General features: G+C 47.4%; 1 protein-coding gene across 1 annotated transcript in view; it reads right to left on the minus strand.

The window, feature by feature from the left end:
• The window catches only part of EPHB1 (EPH receptor B1), a 414,114-nt gene that overhangs the window by 1,658 nt on the left and 386,267 nt on the right, over positions 1-26,189 (minus strand). The window contains exon 17 of the mRNA XM_048863514.2: positions 2,092-2,219. The gene's annotated coding sequence lies outside the window, so the exon portion shown is untranslated. The remainder of the gene's footprint in view (positions 1-2,091; positions 2,220-26,189) is intronic.

Genomic DNA, 26,189 nt, shown 5'->3' on the forward strand with positions numbered 1-26,189 from the left:
ATATTTGCTGCAAATATATAACAGTGGTTGCAACAATGATCTATATGGTCACAGTTTATGTGAATAACATCCCACTTACTCCCCGGCAGGCCCCCTTAGCCCACCTCTCTTCCAACTCCAACTTGTGCTTTCACTGTGCTGCACGGTCCGCCAGCCTCCGTTCCTCCAGTTCCAGCTCCTTTGCTTTCAGCTCCAGCTCCAGTCTCTGTAGCTCCTCCAGGGAGAAACCTGACTGGGGGCCCCCTGTGCTGACTGGGGAGTCAGGTCTGATAGACGCCCAGCTGCTACATGAACTGCCCCCTACAGCTACTCCCTGGCTCTCTGTGCATCCCAGGAGCCTCCCTGGGATCTGGAGCCTGTTCCTCAGACTGGTCATTCTCTACAAGCTGAGCCATAAGCTGCTCCTTAGTGAGCCTCCCCATGCTCAGCTCTCTCTACCTGCACAGACATGCCAGAACCCTCTTACGCAGCTGGTTATAGGCCATTTCTTCACAGGTTCCTCATTTTACCGCTGGCAGCCACTCACTGAAAAGTGCCTGCGCTCACAGCCAACTTTCTACAGAGTGCACCCACAAACCATCCTCTGTTACCATGTTGTCATGAACTCACAGGTCATGCCCACTTTTGGCCCCGTATGGTCCCTGGGGGGGAACCACCTTCGGTGTGACAGCCCTTCTTGGGGGTCCACTCTCTCTTGGGGCTTAAGCCCCTCTGCCTTCTGGAACCGCACCTCTCTGAGCCTTAGCACGTCTGTCTCTCGCCGTGCACCCCCTCAGGGAGTCCATTCATTCTGGACCCCCAGGGCCTCCATTCCCAGAGGGAATAATACAACGCTGTTCTCCAAACCAGACTGACTCTCGGCCAGCGTAAAACAGGATGGTTTATTGAGAGTGTCTGAACACAGCATAGGAAACTCTCAGGGCCCTCAGGCCTGGCCTCCCTCTGCACAGTACATCTAAGTCTCTCCTGCATCCAGATGGGCTCTGCCTGCTCTCTCTCTTCAGACCCAAGCCCCCGCGCTTTCCAGATGGGCATCCGATATCACCTGCCCCCAAGCCCCGCCTCTGTCCTTTGTCTTCTGTCCAGGTAAACAGGATCACCTGGGCTTCCTCTCCTCTCATCCATCCTTTGCTCCCAACTGGCTGGAACTGGCTGGTCAGGTCACCAGGGTCCTCTCTCCACAACCCATTGTCCTCCCACTGGCCAGAACTGGCTGTGACTCCCGAGCTGGGCCTCCCAGTCACCAAGTCACCAGTGACTGGGGTATCCATTTTCCAGGCCATTGGCCAGCGTCCCAAGTTCTGTCACTGGTCCTCTGTAACAACAAATTCCCTCTCCCATCACCTCGTTAAACCAGTAACACCCAGGGAAATTGTGTCACACTCCCTCTGCATGCAAAATATTGAAAAAACCAAGAAAATGTCCCACTCTGTCACATCCTCAAAAATCCTTAATGTCTTTTTCCTCACATCACCCCCATGGGGAAGGTCACTGCTATTATCCCTAACTAAGGCACAGAAAGACAAATTTCACACTGCAACTGGGAATGCGCTTCCTAGCATGGCTAGACAAACAGCTTAGCTTTGCCTGAAATAGAGAGCTAAGCTATGTCTACACTACCCCACTATCAGGGGTTTGGAAAAATCCCGCATCCTGAGCAACATAAGTTTCACCGGCATCAGTGGTAGTGTACACAATGCTATTGCAGTGGGAGAGCTCTCTTTTCTTGGCGTAGAGTGGCTACACGAGCGATCTTACAGCAGCATTGCTGTGGGGGTGGCATAGGTTGTGGCTCGAGCTAGCTGCCCAAGTACGTACCCAGGGGATTCCCAGCTACACTGCTATTTTTAACACACTAGCTTGAGTGCAATGTCTGTCCATCCATGCGGGGAAGAACGCTCCCAGCTGCAGTGTAGACCCACTCTAAGGAACTTGCCCAAAGTTACACAGGAAGTCTGCAGAACAGGGACTTTTGCTTCTCTGCAGTGGAGAGGGGACAATAGAGGAGATTGGATGGAAGCAACGAAGGTCCCAAAAAAGTTGATAAATCGCATAATCTATGGCATGTTTGTTCCCCATGACAAACTTTACCTTATTTGTGGCAAACCGGAACCTGCTCTGAGCTGTGCCAATTGGACATTGTCGAAGATCTACAAGACACCATTCTGGGGTTCCATTGTTTGATCATCCACTGTCTGCCAGCACATTCCTGCGTCCTCCTGCTCAAAAGAAAAGATTTTTATTGCTTGACTAGTTAATTCTCTCTCTCTTGGGAAAGTCTTGCTCCTGTCCTATGTGTGATAAGAGCTGTAAAATTCATATGGAGACTAAAGATGTCTAATTACAGCAATTAGCATAACTAATTTTATTTCAGCTATAATCTTAAATCAGAGTACAAACAGATATTCACACTATCAATCACTGGGTTCCACGTTTAATGGAGAAAAGGGGGAAATGAGGCTGCATTGGTCTGACTGGCAGGCAGGTCTGGGCTAATCACTCCCCTTTCACCTCTGGAGACATGATTTCAAACACAAGCCTCACAAGTGCAACAAGTTGTGTCTGCTCACCCTAGTTTCAAGAAGATTAGACATTCTCCCCTCTGTTTGGAGCAACTGGCAATTCCTGTTTGGAAGAGGCCCAACATTAGAAGACCAGGATATTCCAGAATGGGAGTGAGATGCTGTGACGTTACACTCCATATTCTTTATGGAAATATGCTTCTGATATGGATATGTTTTATGCAAGATGGATCATGTGAGATATAATTGAAAAGGTTATGATTTACTAAATGTGATTATCCAATTTGTATGCATGTATCATTTCTGTATCTAAAGTTAGGAATATGGGCTATGTAACAATTACAACTGGGTGTGTGTCGCGAAGACACTCACCAGACAACAGGCCATCAGATTTGATGGGCCATTAGGAAGAAACAACAAGACTGAGAAGATACTAATCTCGCTTCTTCCTGGGAGGAGTCCTGGGACGTAACTGTGACACTACTAAGTCAGATGGTCTTGTCACCTGATACTAAACATTATTTTGGACTTCTTATAACTTTTCACTAAAAGGAGAGGGGGGTTAAGTTTGGGAAACATAAGATTCCCACCATATGTAAATCTTATTTAAGGGTGGGGAGGAAGGCAAACAGGACTCTCCTCCATTGCCTATCCAAGAAGAAGGACTTCTGAAAGAATCTGAAGGGACAAAGGAACTAACCTGAAGGGAAAGGCAGGGATAAATCCAGACTGAGACGGGGTCCAGTCTGTAAGAAGAAATAACTGGAATTCTGAGCTACAGAAACTCTGCATCCTGCCTAATTCAAAATTTAGGGTTAGAGATTACATTTTGTAACCTGTTTCTTTAGTGCAGTGGTTCCCAAACTTGTTCCGCGGCTTGTGCAGGGAAAGCCCCTGGCAGGCCAGGCCGGGTTGTTTACCTGCCACGTCCGCAGGTTTGGCCGATCGCAGCTCCCAGTGGCCGCGGTTCACTGCTCCAGGCCAATGGGAGCTGCTGGAAGCGGCGGCCAGTACGTCCCTCGGCCAGTATGTCCCATTGGCCTGAACCAGTGAACCGCGGCCACTGGGATCCGCGATTGGCCAAATCTGCAGATGTGGCAGGTAAATAAACCGGCCCGGCCCGCCAGGGGCTTTCCCTGCACAAGCGGCGGAACAAGTTTGGGAACCACTGCTTTAGTGAATTGAGCTTAGTTTGCGTGTTTCGTTTTATTTGCTTAGTAATCTGCTTTGTTCTGTTTCCTATCCCTTCTAATCACTTAAAATCTGCATTTTATAGTTAATAAAATTTATTTTGTTTATTATTAAACCCAGTTAGTGCAATTTCTAACTGGGGTGGGGCGAACAAGAAGGTTCTCTTCACATTGAGGAAGAGGGCATATTTTTATGAGCTTGCACTGTGCAGATTTTTCTATACAGCACAAGGCAATATACCTCTGTGTTTATCTCCCAAAAGGGGTGTGCATGTGAGTGCTGAGTGAGCCCTCTCACACAGAGCTGACTTCAGTCTGTGTCTGCAGCTGGGTGTGGCCCTTCCTGTTTGTGTCTTCTGCAAGAGGCCAGATAGCCTAATTCAACAAAACAGGGAGAGGGAATCCAGACTGGTGGAGAAGGAGAGGCTCAGTTAAACCCCAATACATCAGGTGGCATCCCAGATAGGGGGTCCAACCCATCACAGATGCATTGCTGGCTGTGTGGGCACCCTGGACTAGACTAGCAGGTGTTGTAGCAAATCATGAGTGAGATAGAGCTGTGGAGGGCAGGGAGAGCATGCACAAAGCATCTTTATACTATGCCTGGCCTGAAGTAGACTTATTTTCATGAGCCCTTAATTCAACAAAAAAGTCTGAGCAAGATAAGCCATGAAAAGGAAGAGATGGGAAGAGAAAAGAATGCACAGCACTTGGTCCAGCTGCTACGCACAGAGCCACAATGGACAACCATGTGTAGGATCCATTTCTCCATGCTTGCCTGTCTAGTGGAGATTCTAGGTTTGCTCTTGTAGGAAGGATGAAGATGAGGACTACTCTGCTATCTCACTCCAATCCTCTTAATGGGCAAGAAAAGAAGTGAGGTTAATACTAGTCTGGAACAGACCAGATGTTAAACCTTCCATTCAGATGTTAAAAAAACAACGTTAAAATGGTCAGGGTGTTTGGTGGCATCAGATTCCAGGGGGAGATGGGGATAAATGAAGATAGAGCTAGTGCAATCCAGGCTCAAGGGTGAGACATGACATGATGCGAAGATAATGTGTCAATCAGATTTGTAAGCAGGTATTAACTGTTCCATTTGCTTATTGTTGATGAGTCTTATTACTGAGGTGTCCCTTCATCTTATTGCTGGGGCTGAAGGGTAGTGGATAGATTGTCTTAAGTAATGCTGGTTCAAGCCTGTAGGCAGTGAGTTTTTCACCAATAATAACAATAATTAATTGTCTTGAAGCTCAGTGGAAATGTGGCATTCTACAGCAGGGGTTCTCCACACTTTAATGGTTTTGACCACATCTAAACAGATTCCCTTGTTGACCTCTTCCCTTCACCTCTAGGATCACATTCCTCTGCTCTCGTTCATGATCACTGAAAATTCCTGTGGAAGTTCCAGCAATTGCTGTGTCATGCTGGCTGGAGTGGCTCATGACCGTCAGTGCAGACCTCAGGGTGGACTGTCAGAAAGCAGGGCAGACACCCCCAGCTAGTGGTGTGTTCTATAACTGGATTTCACCCACCCAGTAACAAATGTGAAGTCCTGAATCACTGTAACAGTCTCACCATGGAGCCATAGACAGTCCCCTTGGGTTCTCCAGTCTATCTTGTCACCCAGGCTAGCTGGACTTAGTGATAAATGGTCCTTTACACCAAAAATTGCAAAATTATTCAAGTTGTTTTCAGTCTCAAGAAACCAGTCACTTATGTCAGATTAATTGGTACCCTAGATCTCACACCAAAGACAAAGCCTGTAGTCAATCCTGTAATAAACTATCGAAAGGTGTATTAACTAGGAAAAAGAAGTGAGAGTTATTTACAGGTTATAGCAAGCAAACATATACACAGGTTACAGGTTATAGCAAGCAAACATATACACGCCAATGAGTTGCCATATATGGTTCCTAAAAGTGACAGAGATGTAGCAATCTGTCCAATCAAAATGTCTTTCGGAGGGACCCAGATTGGCCCCGGGGACCTTTGCTTTAGTTTTGTGTTGTCTCTGGCCCTGTGAGAGTTCAAACAGCAAAGAGAGAAAAAATGGTCTTGTGATCCTGTTTAATCTTTTACATTTGGCCTTCCAGTTCATGAAACGAGCTCCTTTGCACATAGTGTTTCCGCGTTTCCAAGGTGCAACAGGGCCATTCACCAATTCTTTGTATTGTGATGTTCCTTAATGCCCGGTTTAATCTTGATAGGCCTTCTGAATGAGTGGGGATGATGATTCCTGTGCTTGGGTTCACAAGTTCAGAGCAAATATTTTCAAAGATATAAAGCAAAACTTATATATTTCCTTGTAGCATGGAATACAGACATTACAAGTGAGATTAATGCATGCAGCAACTTACAAACATTTCATAGAGTCTAAACACTAAATATATTCTTATAAAAGACTAATACCTATTTTGAACAAAACTAACATACAGGTGAGCTGGTTTGGTTTCCAGCTATGAGTTTGTCAGTTCTTAGCTAACACCTGTGGCCTTGGCCAGAGCTAGCACTTGGTTTACCAGCGTCCCAGGCTGATCTGGAGCAGCAATATTAAGAAAGGGTTTAGCTAGACAGTCCAACCCTTACTCATGCTGATGAGCACATACTAAACACAAGTCGTCCTGCTGACTTCAGATAGAAGCACCTAGTCAATGTACTTTAGAGGTCATCTACTGCAGTTTGATAGCTGGACACAAGGATACACCAGCACTGTTTGACCAGCCAGCTCTCTGCAGACCCTTAGCAACAGCTCTGAGGATATCAGTTGTCCATGGACCACAGTTTGAGCACTACTGATCTCTCCTAGTTTTACTGAACTTCAGACTTTTTCTGTTGGCTAAACCCTGCTTTCCTTACCTAGCACATAGTCAGGCAAAAGTTCCAAGCCAAGCAAAGACTGAGGATCTGATCTTGCAACTCTCAACCTGTTGAATGTTTGTTATTCATGCTAATACAACGGGGCTACTGACACGAGTTCAGGTTTACAGGGTAGGACCTTGAGAAAGGTGGGGGGGAGAGCATTGGCCTGCTAAACCCAGAGTTGTGAGTTCAATCTTTGAGGGGGCCATTTAGGGATCTGGGGCAAAAATTGGGGCTTGGTCCTGCTTTGAGCAGGGGGTTGGACTAGATGACCTCCTGAGGTCCCTTCTAACCCTGATATTCTATGATTCTATTCTATGAAAGGATGGCAGGATTAGGTTTTATACACTGCACTTCACAGCTAGCAAGTTGTGATGTGTGGTTTGAGATTTTCCTCCTTTCTCTAGCTCTAAAACTTCAGCTAGTGTCACTAGAACAATATGCAAATATTCCACAGTAAACAGAGAACAGATCTGAATGCCACATAGACATAATGCTGAAGGTAAAAAATCTCCCATCTGGGTAGGTAGCAGTGGAAGTTTGACACTGTTGCAAGGAAGATAGGACCCTCTCTGTGAAATAGATACTGTCCAGAACACTCAGTTCAGTTTGGTAATCTAGGGCAATGCAGGTGGTTGTTTTCATAAGCGGGAGCACCAGGGCCTGGAAATTAGGAGACTTCACAACTCAGAGGACAAGGATATGCTCTGTGAAATTCTCATTTTACAATAAGAAAAGGAGTACTTGTGGCACCTTAGAGGCTAACAAATTTATTTGAGCATAAGCTTTCGTGAGCTACAGCTCACTTCATCGGATGCATGCTGTAGCTCACGAAAGCTTATGCTGATATAAATTTGTTAGTCTTTAAGGTGCCACAAGTCCTCCTTTTTTTTTTTTTTTTTTGCAGATACAGACTAACACAGCTGCTACTCTGAAATCTGTCATTTTACAATGCGGCAGCAGCAGGCAGGGCTGTCACACAATTGCTGGAGCAAACCCTGCCACCTCCATGCCAGGCATTAACTGACCTGGGTGGTTTATTAACTGCTGCCTCCTCTTCCTATTCTGGAGCCATTAATTCCTGCTCAATACAGTTCTTAAGAACTGTAGAGGGGAAACAAAATGCATTCACCAGTGCTATCACAGGTACAGGCCTTTTAGGCAAATGCAAGTAAACACAAAAATCCAGGTAAAATGCAGACATCCACGCTCCTTTTCTTTCCCCACATTGCAAACAAACAAACTGAAAAGAGCAAAATGCTTCTCAGGCTGGTATTTTATTTTTTGGGTAATGATTTTGTTTGAGACATATGCACAGGCCTTCCAAGTAAATAGTGTCTGTGCTCCTAGGGCCTCTGTACACTGCACTTGATTGTATGTGCCACACGACAGGGCTTGGGCACAACAGACACCTAGCCCTGGTCTACACTAGGACTTTAGATCGAATTTAGCAGCGTTAAATCGATTTAAACCTGCACCCGTCCACACAATGAAGCCCTTTATTTCGACTTAAAGGGCTCTTAAAATCGATTTCCTTACTCCACCCCTGACAAGTGGATTAGCGCTTAAATCGACGTTGCCGGCTCGAATTTGGGGTACTGTGGACACAATTCGATGGTATTGGCCTCCGGGAGCTATCCCAGAGTGCTCCATTCTGACCGCTCTGGACAGCGCTCTCAACTCAGATGCACTGGCCAGGTAGACAGGAAAAGAACCGCGAACTTTTGAATCTCATTTCCTGTTTGGCCAGCGTGGCAAGCTGCAGGTGACCATGCAGAGCTCATCAGCAGAGGTGACCATGATGGAGTCCCAGAATCGCAAAAGAGCTCCAGCATGGACTGAACGGGAGGTACGGGATCTGATCGCTGTTTGGGGAGAGGAATCCGTGCTATCAGAACTCCGTTCCAGTTTTCGAAATGCCAAAACCTTTCTGAAAATCTCCCAGGGCATGAAGGACAGAGGCCATAACAGGGACCCGAAGCAGTGCCGCGTGAAACTGAAGGAGCTGAGGCAAGCCTACCAGAAAACCAGAGAGGCGAACGGCCGCTCTGGGTCAGAGCCCCAAACATGCCGCTTCTATGATGAGCTGCATGCCATTTTAGGGGGTTCAGCCACCACTACCCCAGCCGTGTTGTTTGACTCCTTCAATGGAGATGGAGGCAATACAGAAGTAGGTTTTGGGGACGAAGAAGATGATGATGAGGAGGTTGTAGATAGCTCACAGCAAGCAAGCGGAGAAACCGGTTTTCCCGACAGCCAGGAACTGTTTCTCACCCTAGACCTGGAGCCAGTACCCCCCGAACCCACCCAAGGCTGCCTCCTGGACTCAGCAGGCGGAGAAGGGACCTCTGGTGAGTGTACCTTTTAAAATGCTATACATGGTTTAAAAGCAAGCATGTGAAAGGATTACTTTGCCCTGGCATTTGCGGTTCTGCCTTTGCAAAAGGTTTCTGGGGAGGGCAGCCTTATTTCGTCCTTCATGGTAGGACACTTTACCACTCCAGGCCAGCAACACGTACTGGGGAATCACTGTAGAACAAAGCATTGCAGTGTATGTTTGCTGGCATTCAACCAAAATCCGTTCACGCGGTGGGAGGAGGCAAAATGCGACCTTGTAACGAAAGCACATGTGCTATGTATGTAATGTTAACTTTCAAGGTTTACCCTGAAAGAGTGTAGCCACTGTTTTATAAAATGTGTCTTTTTAAATACCGCTGTCCCTTTTTTTTTCTCCACCAGCTGCATGTGTTTCAATGATCACAGGATCTTCTCCTTCCCAGAGGCTAGTGAAGCTTAGAAAGAAAAAAAAACGCACTCGCGATGAAATGTTCTCCGAGCTCATGCTGTCCTCCCACACTGACAGAGCACAGACGAATGCGTGGAGGCAAATAATGTCAGAGTGCAGGAAAGCACAAAATGACCGGGAGGAGAGGTGGAGGGCTGAAGAGAGTAAGTGGCGGGCTGAAGAGAGTAAGTGGCGGGCTGAAGACAGGGCTGAAGCTCAAAGGTGGCGGCAGCGTGATGAGAGGAGGCAGGATTCAATGCTGAGGCTGCTGCAGGACCAAACCAGTATGCTCCAGTGTATGGTTGAGCTGCAGCAAAGGCAGCTGGAGCACAGACTGCCACTGCAGCCCCTCTGTAACCAACCGCCCTCCTCCCCAAGTTCCATAGCCTCCACACCCAGACGCCCAAGAACACGGTGGGGAGGCCTCCGGCCAACCAGCCACTCCCCCACAGAGGATTGCCCAAAAAAAAGAAGGCTGTCATTCAATAAATTTTAAAGTTGTAAACTTTTAAAGTGCTGTGCTTAAAGTGCTGTGTGGCATTTTCCTTCCCTCCTCCACCACCCCTCCTGGGATACCTTGGTAGTCATCCCCCTATTTGTGTGATGAATGAATAACGAATGCATGACTGTGAAGCAGCAATGACTTTATTGGCTCTGCAAGCAATGATTAAAGGGAGGAGGGGAGGGTGGTTAGCTTACAGGGAAGTAGAGTGAACCAAGGGGCGGGGGGGTTCATCAAGGAGAAACAAACAGAACTTTCACACTGTAGCCTGGCCAGTCATGAAACTGTTTTTCAAAGCTTCTCTGATGCGTACCGCGCCCTCCTGTGCTCTTCTAACCGCCCTGGTGTCTGGCTGCGCGTAACCAGCAGCCAGGCGATTTGCCTCAACCTCCCACCCCGCCATAAACGTCTCCCCCTTACTCTCACAGATATTGTGGAGCACACAGCAAGCAGTAATAACAGTGGGAATATTGGTTTCGCTGAGGTCTAAGCGAGTCAATAAACTGCGCCAGCGCGCCTTTAAACGTCCAAATGCACATTCTACCACCATTCTGCACTTGCTCAGCCTGTAGTTGAACAGCTCCTGACCACTGTCCAGGCTGCCTGTGTACGGCTTCATGAGCCATGGCATTAAGGGGTAGGCTGGGTCCCCAAGGATACATATAGGCATTTCAACATCCCCAACAGTTATTTTCTGGTCTGGGAATAAAGTCCCTTCCTGCAGCTTTTGAAACAGACCAGAGTTCCTGAAGATGCGAGCATCATGCACCTTTCCCGGCCATCCCACGTTGATGTTGGTGAAACGTCCCTTGTGATCCACCAGAGCTTGCAGCACTATCGAAAAGTACCCCTTGCGGTTTATGTACTCGGCGGCTTGGTGCTCCGGTGCCAAGATAGGGATATGGGTTCCATCTATAGCCCCACCACAGTTAGGGAATCCCATTGCAGCAAAGCCATCCACTATGACCTGCACATTTCCCAGGGTCACTACCCTTGATATCAGCAGATCTTTGATTGCGTGGGCTACTTGCATCACAGCAGCCCCCACAGTAGATTTGCCCACTCCAAATTGATTCCCAACTGACCGGTAGCTGTCTGGCGTTGCAAGCTTCCACAGGGCTATCGCCACTCGCTTCTCAACTGTGAGGGCTGCTCTCATCTTGGTATTCATGCGCTTCAGGACAGGGGAAAGCAAGTCACAAAGTTCCATGAAAGTGCCCTTACGCATGCGAAAGTTTCGTAGCCACTGGGAATCGTCCCAGACCTGCAACACTATGCGGTCCCACCAGTCTGTGCTTGTTTCCCGAGCCCAGAATCGGCGTTCCACAGCATGAACCTGCCCCATTAGCACCATGATGCATGCATTGTCAGGGCCCATGCTTTCAGAGAAATCTGTGTCCATGTCCTGATCACTCACGGGACCGCGCTGACGTCGCCTCCTCGCCCGGTATCGCGTTGCCATGTTCTGGTGCTGCATATACTGCTGAATAATGCGTGTGGTGGTTAATGTGCTCCTAATTGCCAAAGTGAGCTGAGCGGGCTCCATGCTTGCCGTGGTATGGCGTCCGCACAGAAAAAAGGCGCGGAACGATTGTCTGCCGTTGCTCTGACGGAGGGAGGGGCGACTGACGACACGGCTTACAGGGTTGGCTTCAGGGAGCTAAAATCAACAAAGGGGGTGCCTGTACATCAAGGAGTATTTCAGGCAGGACTGCACGGAGGGTTCCAATAAGAAATGGTGCACCTAAGTTATCGTTGTTATTGGAACAAGGAGGTTAGCCTGGCCTCTGATTGATACATGGCTAGATTTACCTCGCTGCACCTTCTCTGTGAGTGACTGGAGTGTGACCTAGAGGAATGAGTCCCCTAGACAGGGGAGGAGGCAAATGAGTACAAAACAAATCTGGTCTATTTCTTGTTTTGACCCACTCCATCTATCTTTTACATCTTTGGCTGGCAGCAGACGGTGCAGAAGGACTGCATGCCATCCACATCTCATGGCTGCTCGGCAGAAGATGGTACAGTACGCCTGCTAGCCATCCCCATCTCTTGCCTGCCTGGCAGAAGATGGTGCAATACGACTGCTAGCAATCCTCATCTCTTGCCTGCCTGGCAGAAGATGGTACAGTACGACTGCTAGCAGTCCGTATCGCCTGCCTGCTCACCATAAGACGGTTCAATAGGACTGACTGCAGGACTAAAGAGAATGACCTGGTCAAGTCACTCCAAATGTAGTCCCTGCGCCCATGTCTGCCCAGGCGCTCCCAGCCGACGCGGCCAGGAGCACCTCGGACACGATGAGGACGACTACCAGTCGTATTGCACCGTCTGCTGCCAGAAGGCAAGGGGTTACTGCTACTGTGCAGCAAAGCCGTACCGCGTCTGCCAGCACCCAGGAGACATAGGGTGACGGTTACCTGAGCGGGCTCCATGCTTGCTGTGGTATGGCGTCTGCACAGGTAACTCAGGAAAAAAGGCGCGAAATGATTGTCTGCCCTTGCTTTCACGGGGGGAGGGAGGGAACGGGAGGCTGACGATATGTACCCAGAACCACCCGCGACAATGTTTTAGCCCCATCAGGCATTGGGATCTCAACCCAGAATTCCAATGGGCAGCGGAGACTGCGGGAACTGTGGGATAGCTACCCACAGTGCAACGCTCCGGAAGTCGACGCTTGCCTCGGTACTGTGGAAGCGCTCCGCCGAGTTAATGCACTTAATGCACTTAGAGCATTTTCTGTGGGGACACACACACTCGAATTTATAAAACCGATTTCTAAAAAACCGACTTCTATAAATTCGACCTTATTCCGTAGTGTAGACATACCCCTAGCTTGCTCAGATTAGGTGGGAAAGCCGAGCTCTTCAATATGCTGATATGGCCCGGACATTTCCCACAGGGAATCCCTTTTAGAGCTGCATGAATGGAGATCAGGCATCCTGGCAGGAGGGAAGGATGGAGAGGCAACATGTAAATAATGCTGACAAGTTAAACGGGGCTCAGTCTGAATGTTACCAACAAGGGCCCTGATCCTACAAACTGATCCATGGGAGCAGGTCTCTGAGAATCCTCCCTGAGCTTTCATAGGACCTGGGGGAAGGACAACACAGAGGCCCTGTACCTGAGCCCAGGTCACTTTTTCTTCCTTGGCCCACTCCCTCCCCCCATGCAGATCCCAGGACATACAGACTATCTTTATCTGGTACAGGGAAAGGGAGCTGACTTCCCTGTCCATTCAGGACAAGCAGATACATGCATGAGACCCACCATCTTGGCCAGCACTGGGGATTGAACCAGGGACCTCCAAAGCTAAATGCAGGAGTTCTCTACAGCTTAAACTAGAAAACCAACGTCTCAAACCAAGCAATACCACAGATTCACATCTTCTGTGCATGGATCACAGAGAGGCTAGGTAATACACCCTGACCAGTGAGTTACACATGCAGTATAGCCTCCTCTGTGCAAGTGCTTAAGGGGTGCAATTAATCCCAGAAGAATTATTTAGCCTGCAAAGGAGGAGAGTAAGAAGGGAGTTAACTGAAGTATAAAACTCAGATAGGATTGCAGTGAAAGCCAAGCCAATGTTTTGTATTAGCCTGCCCTACAATTTAATGTGTAAACAAAGGGTACTTGGTGAAAATAGGAGGCCATAAATTGGAGACAAATAAAATAAAAGCACACTCTAGCATTGCCCAGTTGCTTGTGGAATCCACTGCCACAAGCAAGACACACACCAACATAACAGGCTTTTTAAAGGACTGGATAATTTTATGAGCATTAATAACATTTGCAGCTATGCAAGCAAATAAAATTTTACAGGAGTAATCAAACTTCATGCTTCACTGTGAAAGCTGATTACCGGTGAGTGTGGGGAAGGAATTTACACTCTTGGGTGGCAGCACTGCACAACTAGCCAATTGTAGTAGGGGCGATTGTTATTGCTGTTGCGGCTATTATTTTTCTCCTTCTTCTAAAAGATAAGCTATTGGCCACTGCCAGAGAGCCTGATCTTGTAACATGAAAGCCAATGGGGGTTTTGACATTGGCTTCATTAGGTCTAAGGATTGACTATAGAGACCTCATACTGGAATAAATCTGAACAGAACGTTGTTCTAATCTAGCATGAGAGTCACTATGGGTATGTCTACACTTAAAATGCTACAGCGGCGTAGCTGCAGCACCACAGTGCTTCAATGTAGACACTACCTACCCCCACAGGAGGAATTGTCCCATTGGCATAGATAATCCACCTCCCTGAGAGATGGCAGAATTTTTCCATCGATCTAGCACTGTCTACACCACGACTCAGGTTGAGTTAACTATGCCACTCAGGAGTGTAGATTTTTCAACCCCTGAGAGATGTAGTTATGCCGACCTAATTTTCAAGTATAGACCAGGCCTATGTTCCTATATCCTGGAGAATAGGTTCATGCTGAGCCCAGAGTTCGGTTGTAGAATCATGGGTTCCATATTCAGACTCTGTCCTTCACCTCCATATCAAATGTACTGACTTGACAAGTGAGAAAATAGCTCTTTGTTGGGTTTTTTTCTCATGACCACACTGCAAATGCACCCTGATATCTAAAAGTCAAGCCAGGTTCCTTACCAATTAGAAGCTACCTAACAGTTTATGTATACTGCAAGAGGAAGATGAGAGCCCATCTAAGTATTTCTGATGCTTGGTCCTGAAGGACACTAATACCACAGTAATTAATGGGTTAACAACAATGTACAAACTGCTTTGGAAAGCTGTTCAGCAAAGAAAGGTTTTGTTCCTATGTCTACACCTCCAGTAGAGAGAATTCACATACAGTGCAGGCAGCTGGGGAGCAGGTTCAAGGAACCACCGAACATAGCAGAAGAGCTACAATAAGCCCATTGTTTCAAAGTAACCGGCACACAGGTTTACAAATCAGAATGCAAAGGGATGAAAGGGATTTACTTATCTTGCCAGACCCTGTGTGGGAGAACACAAAAGGAGCTATGAAGCTTGAAATCAAGCAGCAGAGACTCTTTCCAAGAGCCACTACTACCCAATAAAGTCAACGCTTATGTACAAACAAAAAGCTGGACTAGGTTAGCGAAACATCTGCTCAGGTCTTTTCATGGGTTCACTGCGGTTAGAGCCACAGCTGTATCTGGTACTTCCCAAGGTCTGAAGCCTGAATACAAACTCCAGACCATAGACACAGGAACTAGGAGTGTGGGGGATGCTGCAGCACCCCCCAAGTTTTCCACAGGACTCTGCTCCTGGCCCCATGCTCGGAGCGCCGCACCCGCCCCCAGCTGCAGCCCCAGCCTCGGCCCCCTTACCCCTGTCTATGTCCCCGTTCCCCCAGAGCCACAGTCCTGCTCCCAGCTCCAGCTCTAGGGGGCAGCAGGGAGCATGGACAGGGATAAGGGGGGATGCAGCACCCCCACTCTAAAAAGTGTTCCAGCACCACTGCCCCGGAACTTTCCCATCCGTTCATCCACCAAGTTTTACAGCCACACCTATCACCATGGTAACGGAATGCCTTAGAAATCGAAATCATCCCAGTGAGTGGTTTTCACCCAGGCCTGAATTGCTGCTGTTTCCCTTTCTGCCCACCTGGCACCTCTTCACTGAGCCGTGAGGTTCTGTGTGGGCCAGGAGCTAGCACGCCAACTGGGGCATGGCCAGGGGGCTCTTTGGGGATTTCTTGACTCCAATTTTCCCCCAGACCCATCTTTCTCAGAAGGCAGCTAGGCCCTTTGCCTAGTCCTTGCTGACATGAACCACATTAGTGGGGGAAACTTTAATCAGCACTAAAATGCTCTGACATTTCATTTGGCTCTTTCCCATATTTGTATTTCTCATGCTTTCAAATCCACACATTTCCACCCAGTAACTATAACCAAAATTGTTCAGCTCAAAGGACCAGATCCTCAGCTCATCTAAATTGGTGTGTTGCAATGACTGCAGTGAAGCTGCGCTGATTTACACCAGCCGGGGATTTGACCCATTAACTCCACTGGAGCGTTGCCAGTTTACACCAGCTGTGGAGCTTGTTCCTCATCTCACTCCCAGAAAACAATTCTTCTTCACATATGTGCCTGGTCTCCATGTCTGTGATTCCAGGACTCAGGATAGAATAATAATTTTTTTGATAATGTATCCTTCGCAAAAGAACTCAGGGTTCTGAACAACCACTCTGGGAACAATTTCTCATTCATTAATAAGAGGACAGGAGGAAAGAAAAAGTAAAGGGACTAGATTTTCCAGTGTCCCTTTTCTGAAAATGCAGCTGTATTGTAGAGGAAAAGCCAGTCCCCTCCCTCTCCCCAATATCATGCTTGGAGATCAATTTTGGAACACGTTGTGGCATTACAGTAAACTGCAGCTGAGAACCTCACGGAGTTTTAGTCCATTTTTTTCTACTGACCCTCCCCAGTTAAGTCTCTCCTTAGAAATGGGGAGGCTTTTGGCTTGGAACATTCCACTGAGGCACAGCATGTCCCCAGTGAAGCAGTAACTCTCCATGTCAGGAGAGACAAGTGACTCATTTGTAGTCACCAGAGAAGAAAGGGTCGGGGGAAAGCACTGGAGAGGCAAGAGTGTCCACTGGTTAGGAAACTAATCTAGGTTTTAAGAGACCTGGTTCACATCCCTGCTCTGTTTCCTGTGTGACCTTAGGCAAGTCCCTTAGTCTCTCTAGCCCAGATCCTCAAAAGTACGTATGTACCTAACTCTCATTGACTGTAATGGGAGTTAAACACCTATATACCTTTGAGGATCTGGGCCTCTGTACCTTAGTTCTCCACCTACAAAACCAGGAGAAAGATAGCCCTACAATGCAGGGGACTTGTAAGGGTCATTGGCCAATGTTTGCAACAGTCAACATAAAACTGAAGCATAACGTTTGTGTTACCAGATTTGCCCGTTACTTTGGCGTATGGTCATTTATTAGGATTACTCTTGTGGGGAGTGTGGTGGTTCTGTAATTATATCAATGTACTACTTGTGTCACTTGTGTTCTTATAGGGAGCTCTACTTCTCCCTTCTGCAGGTTCCCTTCCAGTGGAGCTATCCTGCAGGACCTAGGTTCCCCAGGGCTGGGTTCTTCCAGCTCCAGAATCAGACGAACCCACACACACACACACACACACACACACACACACACACATTAACAGAGCATGTCTGAGAGGAAGGGGTTAATCAGCACTCCCAAGCTGACCCCTTATATGTCCCTGGACTCAGTAGGCATGATCGAGCAGCACTTCCATCCTGTCACCCTCATAGGCCCTTGGATTCAGCAGGCTGGGTGGAACAGCACCTCCCAGCTGTCACCCTCGTATACCCTGGGCACCGCACTGGAATAGAGTATGCGTGAGCAGGCTGGGTCGAGCAGCACTTTCAATCTGCCACCCTCATATGTCCCAGGTTCAGCCCATCCCTAGCCCCACTTTCACATTACAATTGTTCTGGTAGTAACCCACTTGATGAGCAAACCCCAGAGGACTTTTGGGTGCTGCAGGGATCTTTAGCTTAGGTACAAGGAGCATTGCTGCAGAGTGAATGGGGAAGCCAAAGAACACCCACAAGAGGAGAAAGAGAGAGAGGCAACCAACTTAACCATGAGAGTTATTTATTGCCAGGTAATAATCATAGGGGAGCCAAACAAACAAAACAGTTATAATATTAAATCTAACTTAAATCTGATCATAAAAGTCAGGTTTAGAAAACTAACTGATCACACAACTCAAGGTCAGAAGTCTATACTGAGAGAGAGAGAGAGAGAGAAAGCTGGGTTCTCACCACTCTGTGAAGCTTGAATAGATCAGGGGTCCCAAGTGGTGGTGGAAGCTGAAGGTCCGAAGTGCTGGAGACAGGCAGAGCCCCCAGCACAATCAGTCAGGAGAAGATGAAGTCCCAGTGGAACTGATCCAGATTTTGGATCCAGGCATCAGAAAACTTACTTGAGTATTGGTAGGGGTTTTTGTAGGGAAAGAACAATGGTTCAAGGGAGAACACTGGATTCGTTTATGTGTAAACTGATGGCTCAAGGGAGTATACCAAAGTTGTTTTGGTCAGGCTAAACAATAGGAACTGATCATTTGTGGCTATGGGCAGTGTTCCTTGGAGGGAGCTCACAATGCAATTAGGGAGCTTCACTATTTTGGATACCAATAAAGGATTTATTACTAAAATTGGTCTGATAACTACTGAGCTGGGTGTTTACAGGCATGGGTTCATTAACATCTGGAGCAGAGATCCCCCATCATGCAGTGCTTCCCTGTTTTTCTGGTCCCAGAGTTCCATGCGGTTCTTGCCTTGGAATCTCTGTTCTCCATTCTGTATGTTAATGGAGATGCCTTCCTGTCCCATCTTCAATGCAAATGAGACTAAGGGAGTTTCCTTAATTCTGTCATCCTTGTCCCAGGGGTTTAGGTGTGTCTCCCACTGCCTTTTCATTGCTTTTTGTAAGTCTTTCTTCTGATCAGTTTTGGTTCAAGCAGAGGCTGGGGGTGGGGGGAGGTATTTCACAAGTCAGACTGGCTGGGTACTGTGTCCTGGTTCCCCAAGAACACAAGAGCTGCTAGGTAACATTTGTAAGATCAAGATGGGGCATCTTGGCTGTTTGAGTTAGAAAACAAAAAGAGGTGGAGGTTCTATCAACTCTCCTGGCCTGGGAACCTGAGCTCTAAGGGTTCGATCCATAGCCCCGTGGCTTCAGCAACTGTCATGGTTTTGGAGCAGGTCCCAAACAGCTGTTGGGTCTAAGTTCTGATAAGTGAGAAACTAGGTTCCCAGAAAATGCAGTCAGCAGGTAATGACCACCACCTGCCATTCTCTCCTTGGTATTCATTCAGGGTAGGATCTGACAGTGTGACTATCAACCTTTATGTCTACCCACTGAGCAGTAAAGATGACCACCTGTGATATTTTTCTATTTCAGCATGGGGCTACCACATTCCTTTTAATAAACTCGGAGGAAATTTTCCTGGAGGCCATCACACAAGGGTCCTTTCTGCAGTTCGGCTCCTGGGGACTCAGAGAAACAGAATCATAAATAATAAAAGCTAATCAAGGAGGATGGTGCTATTTCCTGATGGTTAAAATATCTGACTTTTCTGGGAAATAATTGTACACATAGAAAAAGAAACCATTCCTCCTCCAAAGTCTTTCATAATTATGTGTCATAAAAATAATTAGGTTATGGTGAATTAGTACAAATGTTTACAACAAAATTGCCATGCAAAACATTATGGGTAATAATATGCTAATTGCTTTAGAAGCAAAAGCTGATTATGTTTCAGCAATATTAAAAGTTGCCAAGTCGGCGTTTCTATCCCAATCTCAATATCTTTCCATGGTATCTGGGGACATGAGAAATAGACTGTGACAAGGGAAGGAGGCAGGAAGTAGATGGACCCAGCAGGTCAAAATAGCAGAGAGAGTTTACCAGTCCTGGGGCTGTCATCACAGCCTTTCATGTTATATGGTGATGCAGCATTGCATCATCTTGCAGCAAAGGGATACTGCAAGAGAAAGAGAATGGGGACTGTCTGTTACGTCCATGGCAAACACACAGAAAAATTAGATAAAAACATAAAAAAGTGCTCTGGCTGGAAGTCTGCAGTGTAATACTGCTTTATTTTTTAGAATTCAGAACGATAACACACAAGAACGAAAACAGACAGAGACAAAGGGGAGAGATAGCTCAGTGGTTTGAGCATTGGCCTGCTAAACCTAGGGTTGTGAGTTCAATCCTTGAGGGGGCCATTTAGGGATCTGGGGCAAAAATTGGGGATTGGCCCTGCTTTGAGCAGGGGGTTGAACTAGATGACCTCCTGAGGTCCCTTCCAACCCTGATATTCTATGAAAGCAGGCTGCTCCTTAAGGAGAGACTCACCCCCACCCCACCTTAGTCTAGGCTGGCTGGCTTATCACATGCTTCCCCTACAGAGTCTCAAAGCAGAACCAAGAAACCCCATAGGAATTAAAGCGATTGTGTTACAATTTTAACACAGTTTTCAAAGCACCACAAAGCAAACCTTTCTAGATTTAAATATGGTGCCCATCACCATGGTATCTGACTAGGAAAGGCATTCCTGTCTCCAAGTACGCCCATAGCCAGGCAAACAAGGATGAGTGAGTGTGGTGGGGCTGGCATTTCACTGGTATCTTCCCTCTGCCCCTTCCTATCAATGCTATCATTTAGACTTGAGCACTAGACTCTCTGCAGTGATGTATAAACAACAACTAGAAATGAGGAATCCAGGGCTCTGCCTCAGAGGAACCTGACATGGCAGGTGCAGGGTTTCTAGAACTCCTGTGCCACCCTTCCTCAGCTTTGGATCCTAACCTCACTGCATGATTCTGGGTCCAAAATTCAGCACTCATGCTCCCTGCAGTGCATCCAAATAGCCTCCTTTGAAAATTCCATTATTATTATGCAAAGGCCTCACGGAGATCAGAGTGGCGTTTAAGACAGAGCCTCTCCTCTCTCCTCCAGTGAAGACTTTCTGAAAGGGAACGTGGAAATATTTGAAATCAGTTTGTTCTGTGGTAATACAGCATCTAGCTGGTCCATGCCCAAGGCACCTAGACACCGCAGTAACGCAAATGAGATCAGGTCCCATTCTGCTAGGCACTGCACATGCACAGAGTAAGAGACAGTCCCTGCTCTGAAGCATTTACCTCTAAACGGACAAGACAGTCAAAGGATGAGGGGAAACCAAGGCACAGAAAGGGAGGGTGACTTATAGGTCAGGAGCAGAGCTGGGACTGAACCCAGGTCTCCATTTACACTGTCTCTGCAAGCAGCCTTTATCATCTCACTGAACTGCGCTTTGATTGAGAAGCGACATGTTCTGTATATGTGTTGCCATTGTTTCAGTACAATCTCAGGTGTCGGAGCAGCGGCCGTGTTAGTCTGTAGCCGCAAAAAGAAAAGGAGGACTTGTGGCACCTCAGCGACTAACCCATTTATCTATCTATTTATTTATTTATTTATAGTGTGAAGATGAAAATGTAATATTTGGTTAGCGTTCCGACAAGCCATGAATCAAAAGCAAGTGAAATTGCTCCGGGGCCCCTATGCCTGTCAGTTGACATCTCCCATTGGGTAAGACAACAGCCCTGGGATACAGCACACTGCTGACTCTCAGCACATGCCGCCATAATACAGCGTTGTGCGGGGATGAATGTTTAAGCTGTGCCATCTCCGGGCTGCTGGCCTGGATGGGGTAGGTTATTTTCTTTCCTAGCCAGAAGATACTGACTGAATGCAAACATTCCTGGTGGATTTCTCCAAGTTGTCATGCTAGCTGAGGCCCTGTTCCTTTTACCAGGCACTCTCCACCCCTCCCCAACCAGGTATTGATTCTCCTTGTCTGAGCCGCTCTTCATTCTTATTAAAGGAGCAATGGTGCTGAAAATAAACATGGCTGAGACCAACCTTCCCACGGACAATCCTAAAGAGTGTGTGTGGAGGGGGGGTGACTCCTCTGAGAGCCCCTGGCAGAGTTCTACCCCCATTATTCCACTGTGTGTGGGGTGCCCTCGTGTGCAATGAGCCAGAGGTTTAGCCTCTGTGTGCTGCAAGATATGGGAGGGTTTCACCAGCAGCCAGGAGCCACGAGGCTCTACAGCCTCCAGGCTCAGCTCCAGCCTCTGGCAGTGCAGCTCCAGCCATTCACCAAGCAGGCGGGTTCGACAGGAGAGCAGGAGTGACAGGGGTTTGGGCACAAGGGGGATCGCTGAGCCCGACCTGGAACAGGCCCTCCACACACCATACAATGCATGTAGGATGGGGGAAACTCCCCTGATCCAAGGCCCATTCAGATTAATGGGAGTCTCTCCACTCACTGCAGCAGATGCTGTATCAGGCTAGCCCTGATGGTGGGTACAACCCCCACTCGTTGTTACTCGGGTTTTCAAAGTAGGGGCCTTGTAGGACGAAGCCGTGAGTTGAGATCATCTTGTCCTATCTGTGCTTGGCCAGAGGCTTTTCCTTCTCTGTGCTGCTTCTTTCAGGGTCACCCTTCCTCACTGTTCCAGGGCTGTGCTGGCTTGAGATGAGACCAACACAGCGAGCTCCATGGGGGAAGATTCTTTATCATGGATTAGGTGTGACTGGGGCCCACTGTGACTGCTCACTCGTGACACAGAGCTTGCCCATCTAATAGCCTCACAGCTGTGATGGTGGGAGCCATTCGAGCCAGCAGCTGCCTATAGGACATCCTTCACGAGAAGCCCTCACCTCTGCACCTCATGTCTCTTTGGTCCAACAGAGCTGGGACTGGCTCATCTTCATGGCAACCCACGAGGCTCGCCCATTGTCTCAGGCATTCCCAAAGGGGCCACAGCAGAGAAACTGGGATGGTTGAAGTGGGACATTGTTACTTATGGCTGGATTTTTACATGTTGCCTGGGCTCTTTGTGCTATCAATGGACAAGGGCGTGAAGTGGCTTTTGGGTGAAGATTTCTCTTTGTGTTGTCCATTTAGGCTGGCTTTTTCAAGCTTCTGCTCCTTTTGGGTGCTCTGATTTCTGGGGATCTAAACTGAGACCCTGCAGCTCCCCTTGGCTTCAAGTGGAGTTGTGGGGGCTCAATACTGGTTAAGCTGCAGATCCTCAATCCGAGGCCACTTAAGAGAATCTTGGTCTGAGTATAGGCAGAGGCCCTTAATAAATCCAAATAAATAACTGCATGTACCTGGCCTCTTATGGGCCACATATGCCAGACATCATGTGTCTAATTACTCAGTCTCTCCCTCTGGTGGCATTTTTGCCATTCAAAATTTTAGTCTCTTCTGATCCTTTTTTTTTTTTCAGTGCTTGGTGAGATATTTTCTCAGAGGTTGGAATATCTTCAGGGTCTTTTAATGATGCCTTGGGTTGAAGTCACACCACAGCTCAGTATGGGAGAGGAATACTCTAGGAGCTAAGGGAGGATTGGCTCTCCCCTTATATGCTGCCCAAAGATTAGCCCTGCTCAGGAATTTTTTAATGAGACATTTTTCCACTGGAAAATGCCAATTCATTGAAACCAAACTTTTCCCACTGGAAAGAGGCAGTTTTGATGGTTTTTCTTTTACTCGAAAACATTTTTGAAAAAAAAGTTTTGAAATTGTCAGAATGTTTCAGCCTCTAAATGAAAAATTCTGGTGCCCTGGAGCAAAATGGCAATGTTTGAAGTGAGATGCTTTGACAGACCTGATCCAATTTTTTTAATACTGTGGAATTTGAGATACCGACTTTCTTTTCCTGATTCGTGATGGGAAAAAATTTCAATCTCAAAAGTTTCCCACCCAGCACTAATAAGACCATCAGATCCCCCCATCTGCCCCACAATTCACTTTGGACCCGATCCAGAGCCCATTATGGTCTTTCCCTTCACTTCAGTAGATGTTGTATCAAGCTTCATCTATTTTCTAAAGTCCCTCCCAAGTTTTCAAATATTGAATGAAAACAGCGAGGAGCAGCCCGCCCATGGAGGTATTTTTCTTTTCTTTTCCTTTTATTTTTTTTAAACAAAGGCTTGTTACAGACATTAATTCCAGGCCTAACAGTTCTGTGGATAATGAGATGCTTTGCTGTGAAGAGACTCGGCAAACGGTTCAAAGCCTTGCCTTTCTCTCTCTTTGCTTTGCAGTGTTAAAAGTTTTGTTATACGGCTCTGCCATGCTGGTGTGCTACCATCTGCTGCCCCCCACCCCCACCCTTCATTATGCACCAAGTCATTCTGGTTAGCTCCCGGCAGAAAGTTAAGACAGAAGTAAACTAGTATGTGAAAACAAAGGGGGACTCTCTCCATCCTAATTAGCAGCAGGTTGAGAAGTGCAGCGGTGGGGAGGGTCAAAGGTTGTTTCCCAGAAGGCTTTGCTCAGGCATCCAAAACACCCACTTAATTCAAGCAGCTCAGTGGGCAGAGGCAGACTAGAGCAATTACGCTCCCTGGATTTCCCAAAGGAAGGTTTTAATAATGGAACTCTTAGAGAAAGATTACTGTAGGAGCTCTTTATTCTGCCACCTCAGAGCAGGAAGAAGTGGAGTATGCCCAGTATACTGACTCCACAACCAGCTCCCACTTTGGGATTCTGCATTAGGAGGCAATTGGGTGGGGGGGGGGCAGGTAAAAGAAATGTATTACAGCAAGTTTTAAAAAGCCAGAAACCCCAAAACATTCACTGGTTCTCTTTGTACAGTGACGACTTCCCTCTGTGCACTGCAGGACTCCTGCTGCTGCTGCAGGTCAGAATGAACCTTTAAAACATTGCCTGAATTTGAGGTATTCCCAGGAAATCCAGGCTTTACACCAAACTAGCATTCACTTCTCTCAACAAAGAATTTCAACTTTTCTTTGAACTCTGATTTACTGTGCCATCCCCTCCTACCTCAGGAAGAGCCAAAGCATCATTTTAATCCGGACAAATATTTCCTCTTTGTCCCACAAGGTTATCCAGAATCTCTCTTCCTCTCACACACACCCTTTCAACTGCCCCACAGAACAGTGACCCTAACTCCAGCCAAGCTTCACACAGCATTCACTCAACAGCGTACATCTTTTGAATGCAGCACCAGTAGAGGCGATCCAATTTGAACCCCTAAGACACTTCTCTCCTTCCTTCCAAAAGGCTCAGGAGAAAAGGAGCAGATAGGAACCTGGAAGGGGAAGCTGCAGACATCTTTTATCCCTCTCCAAGAAGGTCTGAGAGGCTGCAGTCATACTTCTCAAAGGCCCAAGAGAGGAGCAGAGAGCGCTGTGGGAATTTTCCATCCCACATTCCGCAGGCCCAGGGGATAGAGTCCAGGAACTCTGAGGATGCAAGTACTCTCTCTTTGAATCTGTAGCAGGAAAGAAGCCAGGCAGGAGGGGGTGGGGAAGGTTCTAGGCAGTGATGCAGGGAGATAGAATAGCTGTAAAGATCACACTGTTTTCCTTAATATTCTAAGAAAGTTCCTTGTTCAGTGTTAGAAGAAAATATCTGTGACTCTGTCCCATTGTGACATGACAGGATCTGGGACATGGGCATCCAAAGCAATGGAGTACTCTTTCCCCAGCCCCTGGAGACCAGGGGAGGGCTTGGAACCATTCTGAAGATCTTCTTCCAAGAGAGGAAGGGGAAAGTCTAGACCACTAGTTCTGCAGGCAAGGCGGGAGAAGGGAATCTCTGCGTGCATGTGGACTGCACTCTCCCAGTACCAGCATTCCTTCCTGCTCCATCAATCTCCAGGCCCTGAACCAATATGACCATTCCCCAGGGTGCCATGTGGCCTCACGGTGCTTGCTTCCATGGCACTGGTTCTTTTGAACAACAGAGATGAGCTCCGGGAAGAAAACAGTCCAGAGGCAGTGGTGTTATCCAGGAGGCGGCAGTACCTCCAGATCAGGAGCAGAGTCCATTGCTAGATCTGTGCTGGGAATCTCAAAGCTGAACAGAGTGGGAAATTCAATTCTCCTGTTACACAGGAATGGGGAGACCCTTCTGAGATAGAATTAACAGGCCTGATTCTCCATTGCCTCATGCAGTCATTTCTAGCACTGGTGGGCTCCTTCACATCAAGCTTTGATAGAGCAGGGAGAGGAACTGTAAGATTAATGAACATGGGCAATAAATCCTTCTCCCAGCCCAGGAGAAGCAGGGCTCCTAAATTCAGGCATGTTCTGATGGCAGAACTGTTGGAGGAAGCCATAAATACCACCCACTCAAGCTAGAAGGATCTCCCTTCTGCGAAGAGCTGTGATGGTCAATGAACGAGGATCCTCTTTCATCCTCGTCTCTCTCCCCACCCACGCTGGCCGATGGGCGCCACCCCTTCACCTTCTGCAGTGATTAAAGGTTCATCAGCATGGCGTGGGAAGATAAATGGCTTTTATTGGGATCGCTGTTCAGCATGTGCAACATCAAACAAAAAGCAAATCAATACTGCAGCCTTTCCCCATGGTCCCCTCCCCCACTTTTAATTTTGTTGTGAGCAAGGGCTATCAGTGGGTTATGTAGCCTTGATAAATCGACAGATCCCCATTAACCCGCAGCCTGCGGGCACCAGCTGGGTTGTTCTTTTTAACTTTCCCTCTCTCAATATTTGATGAGGGTAATTTCAAAAACTTGTTTAGTATGATCTCCACATAAGGAGTCCTTCGGCGTGTTTATCATGTTCCAGATATAATTACATTCAAATCCTGAGACACTGTTGCTAGGGTTACTGCTGCTTGCAGTTGCTCCAGCTTTTGTGTATTCACAGTTCCAGCTCCCCCCACCCCACACACCCCGCCCTTTTGCTGTGCTTCTTTCAATGTTAGGGGTTGGGTCATGATTAGAATTCCACTTCAAGATCCCTTTAGCGAAGGAGACGG

This window comes from Caretta caretta, chromosome 9, assembly GCF_965140235.1.
Source record: "Caretta caretta isolate rCarCar2 chromosome 9, rCarCar1.hap1, whole genome shotgun sequence".
NCBI lineage: Eukaryota > Metazoa > Chordata > Testudines > Cheloniidae > Caretta > Caretta caretta.